Here is a 19,380-nt window from a genome sequence, read left to right as displayed (position 1 = left end):
ATGTCAACTACTCTGTAGGGGTAAAGGTCTGAAATTATGGAACTGGAAGAAAGTAAGAATTTCACAGGGGGAGAAATAAGCCAAACTAGATTATGCTACCTTTGTGACATTATGCTTGATTGCGGTGTAACGATTTCTAACGACAGATTTCAAATAGCCTATGTGAACAAGCGCTCTGGATGCTTCAGCATTTAAATGTGCACTCGAGAAAATGAAATTGCGCTTCACCTTTGAAACAGATAGGTGTTTAACTACTTACAAGGAAAGGAAAGGGTTGCAGTGATTTTTTGTTGTTGTTCAAACCCGTCCCCCCACAAACCTAACACAAATCATCTTCATACCTTAAAATAAACCTCTTTCCTGGTGCAAAAAGGATTCCGCCTTTTAGGAGAAAATGAACTGCTCGTTCAATAAAATAAAATAAAATTCCTTTTTACCTTCCTTTGCCTAGCTTGGCTTTATGTCATTTCCCCTGATAGCGGAGCTTTTAGCTTTTACAAAACAGAACTGTCCTCCGGTTTTCATGCAGTAGCGTTTATGGTGAAGGGCAGGGCGGGAGGTCATTCTAAATCTTTTACAAACATATCCCAGCGTTTCATTATTTCTGCTTTGTCGACAGCAGCACACAGGAGTCCAAAAGTTCATGAATTGGGGCTGACCCGGTTTCTCTGGGCTGCCTTGTGGTCAGTTCCCTTTCCCTTCTCTCTTCCTTTCGCTAGTCCAATCAACGAATCTTGGGGCACATGAAAGGGTTTTATGTCTCTCGACTGTGGAGGGGCATTAAGGGACTGCGAGGAACAATGAACTGCCCCTTTTCTTGGAATCAGAGGTGGCTTTGGTTGCAAACCGTGGTCCTCTTATGGGGAAAACAGGGGAGCAAGTGCATCTCTTAAGGGATTTCTGGACCCATGCCTATTTTGTGTGTGAATTAAAGAGACGTTAGAATCCCTACTTAAGAGAATGGATGTGTTCCCCTTCACACACACATCCAACCTTCCTCTTTCTGATGTGTAATAATTTAACCGAGAAATACTGAATAGCTCCGTGTGCCCAAATAGCCAACTGCAGAACAGATTGTTACCTTCTGCAAAAATATCAAAAAAGTTACTTTTTGGCAGAATCGTGCAAGGCTTTGAATAGGAAAGATGGGAGAGAACAAAAATCATCACAATTCGCCTCCATGTTTTGTGGAATGCCACGCATTTTCATATTTGTTAGACGCTATGACCTGCGTTTCACCTTTATGGCAAGGCTTGCTCAGACAGGTCAAAGCCAAAGGAGTTATTGATGAACAAAAGCGTTAAATATTCACCTCCTGCTCAACGGCCCATACACATTCTTTTGATCCAGCAGGCCTTTTTGTACTGGGTTCATAATCAGTATGCTAAAGCTAAGTTTAAGGAGGGGGGGATCCGAAAAAGAATAGAAAAAGAAACTTCCTGTTGTTTTAAGATAGTTTTAAAGCCTGGCCAAAGACAACTGAGGCAAGAGCAAAAAGCAGAAGGGTTTTCCTATGAAAGAAAATGTGGAAAGTCCTTTAGTGGTTTAGCAGTAATCAAAAAGCCACACACAAACGACACTGAGATTTTAAACAAGGAAATCAATATTTCAGTCTGGGATTTAAAATAAAATTAGCAAGATAGGTTGGTGGCTAAAGCGTTTGAAAAAACGGCAAGCGAGAAGGTCGGCTGAACTGAATCACGTTTAGAACATGCATACGACAATAAGTTGGTTTTCTTGCTTCGTTGAGGAAAACAGTTCTCCTTGTTGCCTGGTATTCCAAAATGTTAAACTAAAAGACATTTAGCAGAACATTGTGCCATAAACTAAGCTTTCTCTCTCTCTTTCTCTCTTCTTTCTAGTGAAATAAGCCTTCTCTTCGCGCCACGTCTTCCACTAAAAAGAAGTCATAATTAAGCAATTCAGAATTCTAAATTCAGACAGGAATACTATCTCGTTCCTCCCTACATTTTAAATAAGTATCTTACCCACTTCATCTCAAGAAGATGTCATTGAATCAGAATAGCAATGTCACAACATTTACAATACCATCATTACATCAACTAGGCTGTGAGCCTAAGTATATTTATTCAGCATATCTATTCCTGATGAAACCAGCGGCCCATTCTCGAGAAAAACGTATTCAGACTGCGGGGAGGATAGAGCGTAATGCAGCATTAGAGCATCTGTTCATTCTCAAAATCTGTGGGATCACAAGCCCAACTCACTGCACACTGAATCCATACAAAGGATCAGTAAAACTTCTGTCTGTGGTAGGTAGAATCGATATTTGCACAGGGAGGCACTGCATAGTTTCTCCTGCTATAATGCTAATCCTAGTTGTTTGCCAGAAAGTACTTATATGAGCAGCAGAATATGATACCTGCACCTGTGCAATCTCCCTAGAAACGGTACCATCGTTTGCTGTGATTTGCAATCACAGATCTGGAGGAGGATGGGGTGTGGGGGGAGTAAAGAGAAGTTCCAGGAGTCGTCCTGTACAAATCGAAAAAACCTTAGAAAGACATCCGCAATGCATTATCGCTGTTTACACAGTCAAGGTGAAGAAGGTAATGCTTGGAAGCCCAGCCAGATATGTAAGAAGGAAGAGTTCACTTACTGCAGACGTCCTTCCATTGTCCCGAACCTGTGGTAATGAAAAAAAAAAAAGTTTGGCATTGTTATACTTCATGTAATGGTAACATTTTGAAAAACTTAGGACTTGCAACTCTCTCTGTCTAGCTAGATGCATCATGTCCAACTACTGTATTTAAAAGTGAACAATTAGGACCCCTTTTTCTCATAGGCCAATCTTTTGTTTTTCATTATTTTAAACACAAATATTTGTAGTGAAAACAACAGCCAAATCGAATATTTTGGTGAAAGATAATATAATGTTAGCAGATGTTTCTAACCACCGATTTTAATTCTACATCTATAAGACATTATATCTATCCTATCTGTATGTTTATCCCAGTGACAGACAACATATCCGTGTGTAGCATATCCTGAAGCATCCTGGCTACTTATTATCTCCATTACATTAATTTCCACACCCTAAATACAATCCTTTTAACATTAACTACTAATTAGATGTGTCCTTTGTTAGGTTTCCTTAAAGCTAATCTTCCCATCTCTCTCTCTTTCTATCTCTTTCTTTTTAGAAACAAGTTATAGATGGCATACCCAACTGCATGCAGACTTTTAAAAAAGTTTTCAAGATAAACCACCAACATAAATGTTTTTTTAAAAATCATTTTACTCCATTTCTGGTGTTGCTCCATCACGCTGGAGAAGCCTTGTATAAACACACAAACCAATAAACTAGGTAGCAATCATTCAATGAATGTACATTATTATACATCATGCAATACATGTCCATTTTCCTTCCTTCCTGACTACAGCCAGAACGTGCCAGAATCGTGACATCTCAGCAAATAAAACATTTAACGCCACTCTACAGGCTAATATTATAGTGGTTTCATTAAAAACAAATGTCGAGGAGCAATGTATTACTAGCAGCTCTTAAACTTGAGCATTTGAACTGCACCTCTTTTCTTTTGAGCAAATCCGATCCAAACCCATCTGTATACCATTTCAGGACAGGGCTAACCTGGATTTGCTTTAGTGATTCAGGTACAGTTCCAGGAAACACAACAAAAGCCACTGGAGAAACTGGCTCACGGATGGAGAGGAAGGAGAGACTTACTGTGAGCTTTCCCAATGGGAAAAGAAAGGAGCCCGAGAGAAGAGAAGGTCCTGGTGCTGGGATTCATGCAGAAGGCTCCTGCCTAACACTTGCCCTGTCACTGCTTCCAGGAACTAAAGCATCTGCACTTGTATGCTCTTAAACTAATTTATGGTGGGAATTATATTTTGGCTTGTCAACTCTCAAGCCATAAAACAAAGTTTATTGGAATCACGTGCTTCGAAAGAGCCACTCAGGACCTATCTCGGCGGAACAATAAATAACCTCCAGCTTTAAACTTTTATTCACTTAAATAAAGAGGGCTTGGGAAGGGGGGGGTGCGCGTTCTATGAGATTTAAGTAGTCTAAAATAGCAAGGGAGGCTGTGTGTGTGTGTAGCTTTAAGGCCAGTCTTTTAAAATAGTTGGTTGTGTGGTGAAAGCGGCCAAACTGGCCGTTTAGCTCTCCCCTCAATTGCTTTTGAGGCAAGGAACGCGCGAATTTCGCTGTGAGTGAGTACCGATTCAAAGTTTATTTGAATGAATATGCATGTGAAGGGTCGGGAGGGAGGGAGGGAGGGAGGGAAAGGATATTTGAAGAAGCTCGAAAGGCCCTGTCGTCTGTGAGATCTTCCCCACCGCCCCAGCCTCTCCACAGTCCGACTGTGGACACTTTGTTGACATCCATAGGCACTTGCTCGAGAATCATCCCATACCATTAAAGTCTGTGCGATCAATGTCTCTAGGCTGGAGCAAACAGCTTGAGGCCCGCTGTCTTAGAAAAAGCGTGTTGGTTTCTTTTTTTCTGAAGCAGTTGCTAAAAGTGAGTCCGTCTGAGCAAAACGATAAGCCATGATAGATAAATGGAACTTCCTGTGCAGTGGCACTCTATCACTGATTAGCAGGCGCTGGGTGGAGACAAAACAGGGGAAGGGCCTTCACTTCCATCCTGCTTGGTGGCTTCCACAAAGCATCCAGCTGCTGGGCCCGTTGGAAACAACATGTACCCTGAAAGCAGTGATGTTCTTCTTGTGCAGCCTCTTCTGGTGGCTCTCGCAAGTGACCAAACTCTTTGAAAGCGCAGAGCTCCAAGACTTGTAAAAGGGGCAAAACGGCTAAGCCTATTTGCCCCACTACCACCACCAAAACAAACAAAAAACAAGCACACACACACACGTTGATAGCTGAAGCATTAGAGCTATAAAGCAAGAAAATACATCTGGTGTGAAGAAGGGTGGGAGGCCGCAGGGAGAGAAGGAGAGGGGAATCAACCCAAGGGAGTCTGAATTCCTAACCCAGGAAGCCAGACATCCTTGGTAAGAAATCACCTTTGTAAGAAAACTTTGCAATCATGACGTTTCTTTATTTGTAAATGCGGCTTTGGTTAGGTCAGTAGAACACGATGACAACATTCAGGGCAATATTACTTTTTGAATTGTTTTTTTTTTTTTAAATCTCTAGAACTTAAAAGCGACAGGCAGAAATGCTTGACTAGAGAAGACCCCGCCCCCTCTTCCCACTCCGGCCATGTGATTATGACAGAGCGATGATTTATGAAAATTATCCCCAGTGTGGGTGCAGGTGCAGCTAAGCAGCGTCGCTGTCCTGTTCAGTGGGAGCAAAGGCTGCGTCCATTAGGTGAACAGGACTTTTGTCATACCTTCAGTGGAGGTCAGGACTGAATATAATACCGTCGGAAACAACACAGATAAGTCAGTGATACTGATAACAATGGCTGCATTTCACCTGGTTGAGGGGGGTGGGAACAAAACAAAACCCTCTCATGTTTTGCATGCCACCAGCACGACCCAGTTCAGTCAGTCTTTGAACTTTGCGTATTTTGGACTAACGTCCTCGATTCATCCCGCAGAAGAAAGCTCCACTGAAGTCGAGGGGTATGAAATTAATCCCCCATCAGAGGGATGTACTCCCATGCGGTTTGTATAGAACTGAAGTGCAAACTAGCTTAGTCCAGGTGGAGCTGTGAATCTGGCTCTAACCCCTGGGTGGAATACTTCGAATTCAAGTGGATTTTAGTCCACCAGCCACTTATTCTTAAATAGGCTCCCTCAATTTCTATTCTCTTTGATAGGGCAATTTCAGAAATATCTCCGAATAAATGCTCATAAGCCTGTCTATTTGGGATCTCCACTTAAAAAAAAAAAAAGGCGTTGATGTGATTTGAGAGCAGAGACCAAAGATTTTGATATGATGGAGGGGGGAGTAAAGGGACAGCACCAATCCAAAGAAGAGTTCGGGCTTTTTCTTGCACCTTACATGGATATGGGGGCACACGGAAAGTCAACCTGCAAGGACACTTTCCAAGCAACCAGTAAAATAAAAGCCAAACACACACAGATTTTCCTGGAGTATGAATTCGGATCAGGGAGCTGTAACGAGGCTATGTGGTAGGACAGGCTGTAGGTACACTGAGATGGTAGACTGATTGCGACAATACTCCAGATCTACAAAGCTGATAAAACGGAGCGCTTAGTTTATATCCTGTCCACCTTAGATGGATTAACTGACTAACTGAAGAACTGGCTAGAACTTCCAAGTAAATGTCTTTAATGACACAGTCGTCTATCTAAACTAGCTTATTTCAGAAAACCGATTTAGTTAAGGATAAGCCTGCTTAAATCCAAGTACATCGGACTAGCGAAATGTGCCTGAGGTTAATGTTGTAGTTTGCGCCCCAGTAAATTGCCATCAAAACAAAAATCATCCCTAAAAAAAAAAAGCGCCATTTGATAATTCCTCTAAGACACCCTTGGTGGTCCAAGGGCCACTTTCACAGGTGAGGTTTAAATCAAAGGATATGGCTAAATTTAAATAATTTTGACATGGATATTGGGCGATCAGAGGTTTTGGGCGTAAGGGGAGGCAGACCCCCCTCGGACTGAACTAGTTACATTGAATTCAATGGGGGTTACTCCCAGGTAAGCGGGTATAAGATTGCAGCCTTTCCCTCCACCCTCCACAAAAAGTCCTGCAATGCCCTAAAGGCACAAACAGTACCAGGACAGAAGCTGATCCCATGCATGCTTGGGGACAGAAATAAATCCCAATGGGCTTTCTCCCAAGGAAGTGTTTAGAGAACGGCAGCCTAACATAAACACAAATTCCACCCACACGAATGGGATTTCCTTCCGCGTCCATGGGGGGAAAGGCCAGCCGGCTCAGGGAGGTTTTCTTCTTTGGGAGAATGTGTGTGTGTGGTGATTCCCCGCTTTCCCTCGTCTTCTGCTCTTGGTTATATGCTGGTAAACTGGAGATGTAAGTTGTGCTCAGAGATTCAGGAGCTCGACAGCCCATTTAATCAAAAATAACAAAGTCGTACAAGTGTTGCCCAACTCATTTCATTGTGACTTGAGGTGACATCTTGTATATAGACTTAAACAGCCTGACGGTGAGCAGGATTGTAGCCTTAGATGTAACTCGCATTTGATTCCACGACACAATTCAGGATCGGATTATGAACTGATTTAAATTCGCGTAAAGGTAAAGTGTGCCGTCGAGTTGTTGTCGACTCCTGGCGACCACAGAATCCTGTGGTTGTCTTCGGTAGAATACAGGAGGGGTTTATCATTGCCTCCTCCCCCGCAGTATGAGATGATGCAGCTGAATTGGGTTGCTGATTACGAGCAGAGTTCTGGATATGAGAGTTTAAAGGCAGGGAGCTCTTGACTTGTAATAAGAAATGTCAACACTTCTGTTTTTGGAAGTGTATGTATGCTAAAGTGATGGCTTCTTTCAGATTGTCATGTGGGTGTTACATATATTATCCTATACATGTCATGTGGGTGTTACATATATTATCCTAATATTTGGTAGCCACGTGAGAAAGGTCCGCAGTCAGCTTCCAGCTCCTACAGAAAGTCCTTCTGGTTGGGATCCAGGTTCTATCACATCAAAGTTCTAATCCAGGGCTCCACAACTTCAGCCCTCTTGCTACTTTTGGACTACAGTTCCCATCATCCCCAGCCACAGTGGTCAATAGCCAGATATAATGGCAGTGTAGTCCAACATCTGTCCCCTTAAGTGGTGCAGAGGGGAAATGCTTGACTAACAGCTGGGTGACTCTGGGCCAGTCACTTCTCTCTCAGCCTAACCTACTTCACAGGGTTGTTGTGAGAGAAACTCTAGGATGTAGTACACCGCTCGGGGCTCCTTGGAGGAAGAGCGGGATATAAATGTAAAAAATAAATAAATAATAAAATAATAACAAGCAGAAGGTTGCCTGTTCGAATCCCCACTGGTACTATATCGGGCAGCAGCAGCTATATAGGAAGATGCTGAAAGGCATCATCTCATACTGCCCGGGAATCGATTTGACGGCACACTTTACCTTAATCAAAGATCCGCAGGAGGGCCAAAGTTTTGCATCCTTTTTCTCAAGTGGCATGAGAAAAACTGAAGCTGGACCGCGCTGGACTATCAGCTCAGTATACAGATGCTACTTTTCACCGTGGTGAGAGATTTGGGTCTGAGCTGCACCACTTGAAATTGTAAGAGGGGACTCGAATGATGAAACGTTCATCCACCCATCCCTTCATCCCTGTAGGTAGAAATCTAGATGTCAAGGAGAAGACCAGGCTTGACGATTTCTCCCTGACATGTTAGTGTTCTAGAAGCAGGGAAATGTTTTGTTCAGGTGCGCATCCATTGCATGATCGAGTCTCCATCTGCGGTCTGATATATACAGCCGGCCCCCCGGGACACAGTTTTGCCACTCCGTGAGAACCAGTCCAGTGCTTAATAGGAGGACCCTTCCGGATGGTTTAGGATGCGACACCAATAATACTTTCTATCTAACTTGCCTTTCCAGCTTCCCCCAAAATATATTGTTGGTCTGACTACTCCCGCCGCCCCTCCCCAGCAAGACAGGTATTTGTCACATAGACTTTTGATCTGATCAGCATACTCCCACATAAGACATAGAACTTAAGCAGTTTGCAAGTTCTAAAATTAGAGACACTGCTTCTCAAGATTCAACTGAAAGCCATTCTGCCGTGTGCTCGCTCTCTCTCTCTCTCTCTCTCTCTCTCACACACACACACACACACACACACACACACACACACACACAGAAAGTTTCCTCCCAAGCATGCACTGTGTACTTCAAACTAGATGATTAGAGAAAGGCCTTCTGCACATACTCAGAGATGCTCCAGTCATCACAATGTTCTGACTGGAGTCTTGACACAACAAAATAGGTTATAGAGTTCAACCCCGCTGACCTCTGCTTCAGATGAAACCCTGCACAACGAAGCTTTGTCCATACAAAAAAAAAGCTGACGGTCGCCTGTGTTTTCCTAAGTTAGAGGAAGCCAGTCATGAAACCATGTTAACCTGTCTTGTATAAAGAGAGAAAATGCGCATCCTTTTCGTTGTAAGCCACAACTGGGGAACTGACCAGCCACTTACTGAGCTGTCATCAACGATAACACGCGGTGAAGTCGATGGGAAGCAACAAAGGAACCCACTCACAAGTACACAGAAGATTTTGCAATCCAATTCAATTTGTCTTTGATAGTCAAAAAGAAACGCATCCGGAAATAAGAAGCCCCCCCCCCAATGCCTTGTATTCCATCAAAAGAAACTCGTGTCAGGTCGTGATCAAATGGTAGCACAAATTACTTCTTTCTTGCAAGGATAAGTGGAGGAGAAGTCGCTTCAGCTCCTTGGCGCTAACCCACACAACGTAGGATAAATGTACTAGGTGGAAATTGGCAAGAGGTTTAATGCTCCGAAACCACCCAAGGAGGAAGTATGGCAAATGAGCTGTGGGAGGAGATGACGTGGGCTGTCATTAGTGTGGTCAAGGATATATCAGCAGAGAGGAAACGCGCAGAGCGGCCGATGAAAAATTAGAAGTTTGAAAAATTATTCCGTTCAGAGCGGATTAGCAAGACAAGGCACCTTAAAAAGGCACGGACCTGAGAAGACACGTGCAAAGGAGAAGAGGCTGGCTTTTCTTCTGCCACCCGCCGAGGAAGCAAAACAGAAGCAAAACCCTCGACTGATAAGTCCAACATGAGATCAAGTTAAGATCCACCTGTTCACTTTGGGTCAATAGAGAACAATTTGTTATGGGGAGCCTAACAAGTGAAGTTTGTTTTTATTTTTTTATTTTTAAGGATTCAAAGCCATTGAAGAAAGGATGGAAATCTCTTGACAAATTGTGCAGAGAACCCCTAAAACTTTGACCACAACAGCAATAAGCCTTTAGTAGTATCTGGAAGCTGGCACTCAAAGATATTCCCCAGGAAAGAAGCGCAGCTGTTTACAAGAGAAACGTCTTCCTGGTGTGCGGTGGTCTTAAAGCTTGCTGAGCAAGACCAGGTTCGAGATCTTGATCTACATTCTGGAAATCTGGTGTTGTACCTGCCAAGATCACTATGGCTGGAGATGCAGATCCCCTCTTAGAATTTAAGGCGCCAGCCCCCCGCCCACGTTTTAAAGAACTCCCACCACCAAACCTACTAACTCATATCTTCAATCGCTAAAACACATTTTTCTCCTCCACGAAAATTTAAGTGAGGAGTTGCTCCTCAAACTTTCCCTCTATCTGCCCCCTTACTATGGCTGTTCTAACAAAGGGACTTGGGAATTCCCCACTAAGTCCCCTTTGATGCCTTTGTCCTTCCTAGCATTTCTTTTAACCAGCCAGCGGTCAGCTGTAAGCTGTATTATTTTATTCCATTTTACAGCTATAAACACTGACTTCTTCATAGACTAGGGCGAGGAGCCAGACTAAGTTAGTCATGACTATGCACCGCTGAAATAAATTAGACAAGTTTGTTATGACTAAAGTCCCTTTGATTTCAGCTGCTTAGTCTTGACTACCTTAGTTATGATTTAGTCTGGATCCTGCAGCCTAAGGCTGCAATCCTACACACACTTACCAGACAATAAGCCTCACTGCTGAGTAAACACGGCTTAGGAGGATCGGGCTGCACGAATGCAGCGACTTGGAAATCAGCCCCGTGGAGCTCAGCCGAGGCTTGCCTTTGAACCAATGCGCGTGACTGTAAGACTGGAGACAGGAAGTAGACAAGGCGATTTTCTATTGGACTACAAAAAGGGATAAACAGCAAGAGCTAGTAATAGCTAGATTCCGAGTTTCACAAAATACATCCCACAAATAGCAATAAGATCCATGGAAAATCTCCCAAAAAATCCTACCAATAGAATGGTTCCCCAGTAAAAAGGGTCCCACACCTATTTTTAGCATTTTTGGGGACACTATTGATTCACCTCTTGATGACAGTAGGAACATAGGAACATATGATGCTGCCATATACTGAGTCAGACCATTGGTCTATATAGCCCAGTATTGTCTTCACAGACTGGCAGTGGCTGCTCCAAAGCTGCAGACTCTCAGAGCAGGAATCTCTCTCAGCCCTTTCTTGGAGGAGCCAGGGAGGGAACTTGGAACCTTCTGCTCTTCCCAGAGCAGCTCCATCCCCTGAGGGGAATATCTTGCAGTGCTCACACTTCTAGTCTCCCATTCATATGCAACCAGGGTGGACCCTGCTTAGCTAAGGGGACAAGTCATGCTTGCTACCACAAGACCAGCTCTGCTCCAGTAGATATTCCTCTTGTTGAAGACCACTCTGATGGTCTTCCTTGACAAGAACAAAATAAATACCTGACTGGATTAGACTCAGGTCTATCAAAGTCAACATTGTTTCCCAAAGCAACCAGCATCTGAAAACTCAAAACAAACGGTGAAGCTGATGCCTTTTACCCCACTGCTTGTCTCTCACCTGGTATAAACGCGTCTATCTCTGCTTTCGGAGGTGCTGCGTTATCTTGGCTGATGCGCCCTTCTCAGGAAAAGGTTTCTGTTCCTGCAGGTGAAAGCCTGGAAGCTAGTATGGAGTTCACATTTCAGCTACTACACGCGCTAAGGACAGACATTCTGACTGAGGGGAGAGGAGAAGCGGGTCTTGTGGTAGCAAGCATGACTTGTCCCTATAGATAAGCAGGGTCTGCCCTGGTTGCATTTGAAAGGAAGACTTGATGTGTGAGCACTGCAAGATATTCCCCTCAGGGGATGGAGCCGCTCTGGGAAGAGCAGAAGGTTCCAAGTTCCCTCCCTGGCATCTCCAAGATAGGGCTGAGAGAGACTCCTGCCTGCAACCTTGGAGAAGCTGCTGCCAGTCTGTGAAGACAATACTGAGCTAGATAGACCAATGGTCTGACTCAGTATATGGCAGCATCCTATGCTCCTATGAGAAGACAACGGCTGGACCTCCTGCTGTTGCGGCTGTACTGCAAAGGTACTTGGGTGAGCAAGGCAAAGATGACTGTGTGGCACTGAAGGTCAAGCTAGGACAGACGAGTACTTGTGTCATGACTGTGGAAGGTGAACCTTGAAAGAGTCAACGGAATGGGAAGCAATTCGCTTTTATCACCTCCTTTTGGGGAGAGCAGATGATGCCCATGGACAGGAGGCGTCCAGCAAAGTGGAAACAGAAACTATGGAGAGGAATGGCTGCCATTTCAAGGGCCTACGGAGATCAAAGGGAAAGCAGAGGAAGCAGAAGCAGAACAACATCAAAGGCGAGGCAGATGCAGATCCCCCTGAAAGGAGAGCTGGGAGCACAGGGGTGTGCAGGCCAGGCTACAAAAGGCCGTCTATACGGCCTCATAAACAGGGGCTGCCCTTGAGGGTGGAGGAGCCTGGCCGGGGATGCTTCTCGATGGCACCGGGCGGCGGGGAGTCTCAAGTTATTAGGGGCCATTTCCATTGTGGTTTTTATAGGTAGCTATAAGAGGCCTTTGGCCTGGGCGAAAAAGGACTGGCTGGCCTGCACCCTCAGATAGGTGTGTGTGTCCTGCTGGAAGGAAGGGACTGGAAGATAAGAATAAGAACTGATGAGGCAATCCTATGAAGGCTCTGCTGCATGACTTCAAAGGAGGCACCCAGGTGGGGCTCCCCAATCACCTTCCACTGCTGCCATAGGGATTTATTCCAAGGGGATGTGGGAAAGACTGCAACTCTGCAGGCCGACCCTATGTATATTTTCTCGGAAGAAAGTCCCGTTGCTTTCAATAGGATTGAAGGATGAATAATTTATTTTTGCTCGGAGCCAAGGCATGTAGGACGTTTTGAAACCAGTTTTTCTGTCCAGCTCTCCCTTTCTCCCCCAAAGGAATTTGGGAACTGTAGTTCTGTGAGAATGTTGAGACTCGGCCTCCAGTGGAACTACAGTTCCCAGCATTCCCACGTCGGACATTATTATCCTCGGTTTGCAACGGTTTTTACATCGTAGTGTATACTATACTGGCCAAATAATGTGGTGGCGATAATGCCGAGGGGCGGGGGGTTGCTCAGAGATCGAGTTTCATATCCATGCCTTCTTTGCACCAGCTGAGGCCCTTGGCAGCAAAGCTCTGCAATTGTTACAGATTGTGGGTCCCTGCACGGTGAAGGACCAGAGAAGTCACTGTCTCCACTCTCTGACTGCGGGCAGGTCTTAAGACACAAGTGCTGCGAGGCTTGTCCTACAGCGCCTTCTCCTGGACAAGTGGCCAGACAACAAAGTGACTCTTCGCGTGAAGGGGGGTGGGGGGGGGTAGGAAAGGTTATGACAGGCTCTCCAAGTTAATAGGATTAGCAGGCGGCGACGGGGAATTGGCGATTGTTAGAAGAAGTAGGGAATCCCTTTGGGGAAATCATAGCGAGGATGCAGCGGCGATGGAGTCTAGGGAACTGGCAGATCCCACGAGGAGGGCAAAGTTCCAGAAGGTCCAGAAAGTTGATTATAGCATCACCATTTTAGTATTTAGACAATCGTTCTGCGCTTAGCCATGTGACTCTATATGCAGGACTTCAGCCTTCATATTTATAGAGCAGGGTTTCTTAACCTTAGGTTCCCAGATGTCGTTGGACTACAACTCCCATCACCCCCAACCATGGCCTTTGTGGCTGGGGATGATGGGAATTGTAGTCCAACAACATCTGGCGACCCAAGGTTAAGAAACCCTGTTATAGAGCTCAACCTATAACAAAGAATACAGATACCTACTATTAAGTGATACCTGCATATTTATGGGGGAGAGGGCATTATTTACTCCATATGAAACATTAGTTATTATTTATATGCCCTGGACACCCTCCTTTTCCTCCACCAAGGTGTTGTGTAGGAAACACATTGCCAGGTGGATCTCTTCTTTGATATTTGTGAATGTCCTGGTTGGACACTACACTTTGCTCTTTATAGTATAAAGGCAAAGGGGAATCCGAAGTTTAGCTAGGTAGATCTGGGGATGTAGTATACAGAGCAGCGATAGCTGGGCCATTCTGTGTCCAGCACAGACACAACAAAAGGCACATGAGGGAGCAAACAGGAAGGCAGAATGGGCTGGCATTGTTTCAAAGGCTAAATGGGCGTCCACCACAACCAAAGACAAGTCACCAATATCCTTGCTACTTCCTCGAGTAGAGCCATTGGCTTCAGTAGCACTGCTCCAGTGACAGTGAGCTGCAACTCGAAGGGGAAGAAGGGCCAATTGTCTGGCTCATTTCAGACAGAAGCATTCATTGTTTAAAAGCCATCTGATAGAACCAGACAACTGATACCAAACAACAAACAAGCCAAAGTGAATATGCAAGACACAGTCCTTTGTGGTCCATACTCCATCTTCCTAGGCTAATGGTTATCACCCAGTGCACTGCAGCTATCCAAGTGAACATCTATGGGTCTTCAGCCATGCCTAACCCTGTGCTGGACCATGCCCCATGGCTGCTCTCAACTAACCGCATGCTGGAAAGTCCCACTGACTTCAGGGACTTCCACAAGCGTGCAAGGGACTGTAGAACTTCAAGCCCTAAGACTGTAATCCTAAACACACTTCCTAGGCAGTAAGTCCCTAGGAACTCCACTGGATTTGCTTATGACATCCTATTTCTTACATGTGTAGGACTGCAGCACACAGGTCATTCTATTCTTTCTCCCCACCTGCTAACAGAACCTCCTGATGGTGCTTTGAAATGGACCCTCATACAATAATTTCAGGTACTTCGAATACAGAGCATCGATGTTCTGCTGAGTCATTCCTGAAAGTGCAGATTTTTTGTCAACTTGCTTGGACGAATTATTACTGACTATCCAAGAAACTAAACAAAACCTGCCACCCTATCCAGCTTTGTGATGAATGCACCCATTCAAACAATCTATTTACCTACCGATCTAGCAAACCAAGTCAAGTCTGAACAGGTTGCTATTTGTCTAAACAGGTTACATTTGTACTATTTATACACAGAGGCCATTTCAAAGAGCGACCTATCTACCTGCCTACCTGTCACTCTCAGTTTATACGTGTGGGTGCCCAGAGAGAGAGAGAGGTAGGGCAATTCTGCTTCCTGAATAAAATAAAGCTCCGGGTTTCCTTACAAAGAGTTCTGAAATGAAACTTTGTTCCCCTTCTTCTTGTGTCTGGCTCCTGCTTTCACTTCCACCTTTTTGCAAACTCCTCAAGCCACTTTTCTTTCCCCACGGGGTGGGGGTGGGCGCTGATACAAGAGCCGCAATTCCCTCCCGTTAAGGAAACTATTCTTCTCCACCGATTGGATTCAGGCATGATTCTTGGAGAAGGCCGTTCTGCTGAGAAGATTTCACATAGGAAGCTTCTCCTATCCATCTCATTAAACTAATCTTTTGACTCTGAGTCCCTGGTTAGGTTTTCCAAAGTGGCTTTGTGGAAGGGGTTTTAATTAGATCTTATCTCTAGGCTGGTGTTATTTGCTGTCTGAAGCTCTGCCCCCATCGACCAAACGAAACGTTTATGGCGGCTCCTCTTTCCCTCCTTCACTTCCTGTTTTTTAGCTCTAACACTAGCAGTAGCAGCATTCAATGCCGCAATGCAGTAGAGCTGTAAATACCTTTAACAGCTGCCTGCCAGCCCAGGAGTGAAATACTGTCTTTGTTCTGATTCTCAATCCCACCCCCAGCTCCAAGACCTCATAAAACCGTCCATGAGAAATATATTCCATTTAAAACAAAACACACCTTGTGAGCTAATAAAGCGGATTTTTAAAAAATGCGATAGGTCTGAAGAAAACACATATAAGTGTTTAAATGCAGTGCATTGCAGTAATCCAACCCCCGCCCTCAACATGCATGCAAACACACATACTCTGCAGAACGCTTCATCAGCACATGAATCTGTGGTTCAGCTTTTTAGTGGGTACCATTTTTGTTTCTTCTATTTACACAAAACAACAGTTTTCTGTTTTAAACGAGTGTTAATTGAACTACCAGCGCTGACCATTACATGGATTTTTCTTGATAACTAAGTCGCAATCCTAGAGGGTTGGAGCTGAGGTGCTGGTTTTATTAATCCTCTCCTGCTTTTGAAAATTGCATTGGCTTGAAACCCTAACCAATCTCACCCAAATGATTTAAACGGAGCTTGGAAATAGGCTCCCGCTGTCTGAAATCAGGAGTATTTATTTCCGAATAAATATGCCATAGGATGATCGGGCCCAAACGTGCCTAGAACTGTAATCTAAAGTGTGAACACAAGATTAGAATCAATGGAACTTTCTTGCAACCAATATTTAGAATCTGGATTCTGGGTGCCATTTTCTTTCAGCCTGATCTACTACCCAGTTAAACCCAATCACCTGAATATATTCTGTACCAGTCCCTTACATTTGTATGGCAGCATCTTTAAATCCAAGGGCTGTAGCTTGTTTGAGTCATGGATTGCGTTAGATGTGCAATTGAATGAATCCTATCATGAAACAGGTGTTCAAATTAAGATTTCAACATTCCAGAACACAGACTCACTTTTAAAAAACAACAACTTTGCAATTATAAATGTAGGCTAAGCGGTATGAGGGGAGGGGATATGCAATACCTAGAGTGAAATGTGGGCAGACATATATGCAGGTATTATAGATGTTTTTATTTTGAATGGTTTTAAGTCTCTCAGAACTGCAGCGCTTGCATTGTAGTAATATAATCGCCTTGATCATATAACGAGCCTTTATAATATTGGAGCCTTCTTGCACTCCCCAACTTTCTCTCCGCTGGTTTCTAATGATAATGAACATGCACATTACAACGGTGATGAAAACATGGCGAATACTAGGTTCAATCGAGTCTATGGTGACTTTCAGCATCTTATAGGAGCAACAAAAATGAAGAACCTCGGGTTTTTTAGTATCACGTTTGACTCTTAACAAGACGAAAACTCATTGCTCTCTCCGATGAGTTATTTGACCACTTCATCATCTCAAAAAGATATAGAAATATGGCACCGACACAGAATGGGCGTAGAAAGACATAAAAGAGTATACCCGTCACATTATGAGAATCTGAATAAGAAACTAAAGGATCTTCAGGATGCAGATAGAATTATTGTCATTTCGTCAGGGTATTGGTATTTTTTCCCCTTTTCGTAATGATGCAATAATACAGCCTTGCGTTTTAAAAGACAAAAAGGAAGACTCCTAAATGACCTCTCTGTAAAAAGTTCTAAGCATGTATAAAGTCTGCCTTCCTGGGTGCACAGCAAATCTCACTGAAATAATTTGCTCATTAAGTCAACTTGGTTAGGACAGGGCTGAAAGTGTAATCACCAACCTCCCCTTCAATAACTGTTGCTACTAAAACCAACATAATGTATTCGTGATACCCCCTCCTTACCACCCCAGGCGATAGCCAGACAGACAGATAGATAACATGCATTTTATTTAAAATGCCTGAATATCAAGGTGCTATGACACTACTCCTTTCTCTGCCTAAATGACTATAAACAACAACAAGTTAGTCCCCCAAATTCCTTGTATTACAATCAAAGGGACGTCTCTAGAGCAAATGCCCAGTCCATTGCCGCCATATTGGTGTCATTTTAAGAAGGACATAGGTGAACGACCGTGAGCCATATATCATCTATTCTTTATAACAGTGCACACTATAGAATATTGCGTCACCCTGCTAAAAAGCTAGCATAGGTAAACACAGACTACAAATAATGTGGGGCACCCCAATAACAGCCCAGAGACGAAAGTTTGGTCGGTATATAAATGTGACGAATGAATGAATAAATAAATAAATTACTGTACAAACACACATACACACATGTGTATACATACACACACACCCATGAAACTTACACATTTTCCTCCCCAAGTAGCGTCTTAAGGAGTCTCCGAGGCTTTCCTTAGGGTAAGCCTTTGGCCTCTGCCTTGCAATGGAAACCCCACGCAGGATCAGGCTGAGCAGACGTCTTGGCATGGTTAGTTCAGTAGTATCGAACACGAGAGGCAATGGCTATCAAGGAATCATTCAGATTCTTCGCATTCAAAAGATGCACCGAATCCACAGCCATGAGGCAAGTCTCCTCATTGTGGCCGTGCAGTGCAGTTCATTATTAATGACCCGGAGGAGGCGGGTGGTGGTGGAAACCACCTGTTGAGAATTAAAGGGGTGAAGATGGAATTTTCTGATGAAGATAAAACATTGGGACAGTGGGGATGAAGGCACACCACTGATGATGACAGTACAGCTAGGAATGGAGTGACACCTCTGTCCCAGTAGCTTGGTTTGTAGGTAGGTGTGGCGGGGGGGGCGGGGAAGGTATGTTTAGATTTTCTGTGGCATGAGTCTTGTGCCCGCCACTTTGCAGAGCCTTTCCTTCGCTTTCGATGCCACTGTGCCAGGGCAACCCCTTTGCAAAGTGCCTCCTGGCGCTGGTCTAGCTCAGCCGTCCCAGACAGGTGGCCATAGAGGCGGCGGCTGCTGCGACCGCCTTCCATCGCCTCTCCTCCTCCGCAGAGCCCTGCTCTTGCCCCAGCCTGGGCGAAACGCTCCTCACTTTCTTTTATGACTTCTGGAGTCAGTCTCCGGCGCATAAGTGAGAGGGAAGCCCTGCAGCCATGAAGGCGAGTCGGAAAGGGAAGGGAGGAGGAGGAGGAAGAGGAGGAGGAGAATGTGGTGGTGGTGGTGGTGGTGGTGATGATGATGATGATGATGATGATGAAGGCATCCTTACCCGTTTGTCGTCTGGGCAGCAGAAGGACGAGGGGCCGAGCCGTATCCCTGTAATCCATTACGAGTCGAATTGGGTAGCAATCCGAAATCGCTCCCCAAGCAGGAAAGCAAACGGAGAGCGGCAGGTAGGGCTGGGGAACAAGAGAGCTCGCTAGCAAAACAAGGCGCCTCGCTGGTCAGAGAGAGGAAGATCTGCTGGCCCGCCCCCTCCCTCCCTCCCTCCCTCCCTCCTCCCCACTCCGTGTCTCTCTTACGACTGGAAGCTGACAAGGTTGCGGGCGAGGGCTGGGAGCGTGTGTGTTGTTTTTAAGAGTCTTGGATTCGAATGGATCGGTACCCAAACATCATAGCGAGCATAATACACCTCATCGGAGACAAAGGTTAGAAAAAGAAGAGTTGAAGCTCTGGGAAAGGCAGAATGCAGGGGGAAATTCGCCCGGGAAATCAGGAAAGGGAAGGGAGCGGGGGAGGCCATGAAAACCATCAGCACTCGCACATGATCAGATGCAGCCAATGACGTATCCAAATAGGTCATAAAAGGTCTATTACCCAGCTGTAAATTTTCTTCAAACAAAAAGGAATGTACTGCAATTCCTTGCGGATTTTTTTTCGAAGCACCCTATTCGGGATCTCTCTCTCTCTCTCTCTCTCTCTCTCTCCACAGCCCCCCTCCATTTAT

General features: G+C 44.7%; 1 long non-coding RNA gene across 1 annotated transcript; it reads right to left on the bottom strand.

The window, feature by feature from the left end:
* Positions 1-1,580: 1,580 nt before the first annotated feature.
* Positions 1,581-19,175, bottom strand: LOC128336462 (uncharacterized). The gene is made up of 4 exons (XR_008311978.1): positions 18,956-19,175; positions 18,703-18,832; positions 2,621-2,647; positions 1,581-1,896 (listed from the first exon to the last, which is right to left on the bottom strand). It is a non-coding gene; the product is annotated as an uncharacterized LOC128336462 (long non-coding RNA).
* Positions 19,176-19,380: the final 205 nt, after the last annotated feature.

This window comes from Hemicordylus capensis, chromosome 1, assembly GCF_027244095.1.
Source record: "Hemicordylus capensis ecotype Gifberg chromosome 1, rHemCap1.1.pri, whole genome shotgun sequence".
Taxonomy (NCBI): domain Eukaryota; kingdom Metazoa; phylum Chordata; class Lepidosauria; order Squamata; family Cordylidae; genus Hemicordylus; species Hemicordylus capensis.
The sequence above is the reverse complement of the archived record's forward strand: the minus strand, read 5'-3'. Positions and strand labels throughout refer to the sequence as shown.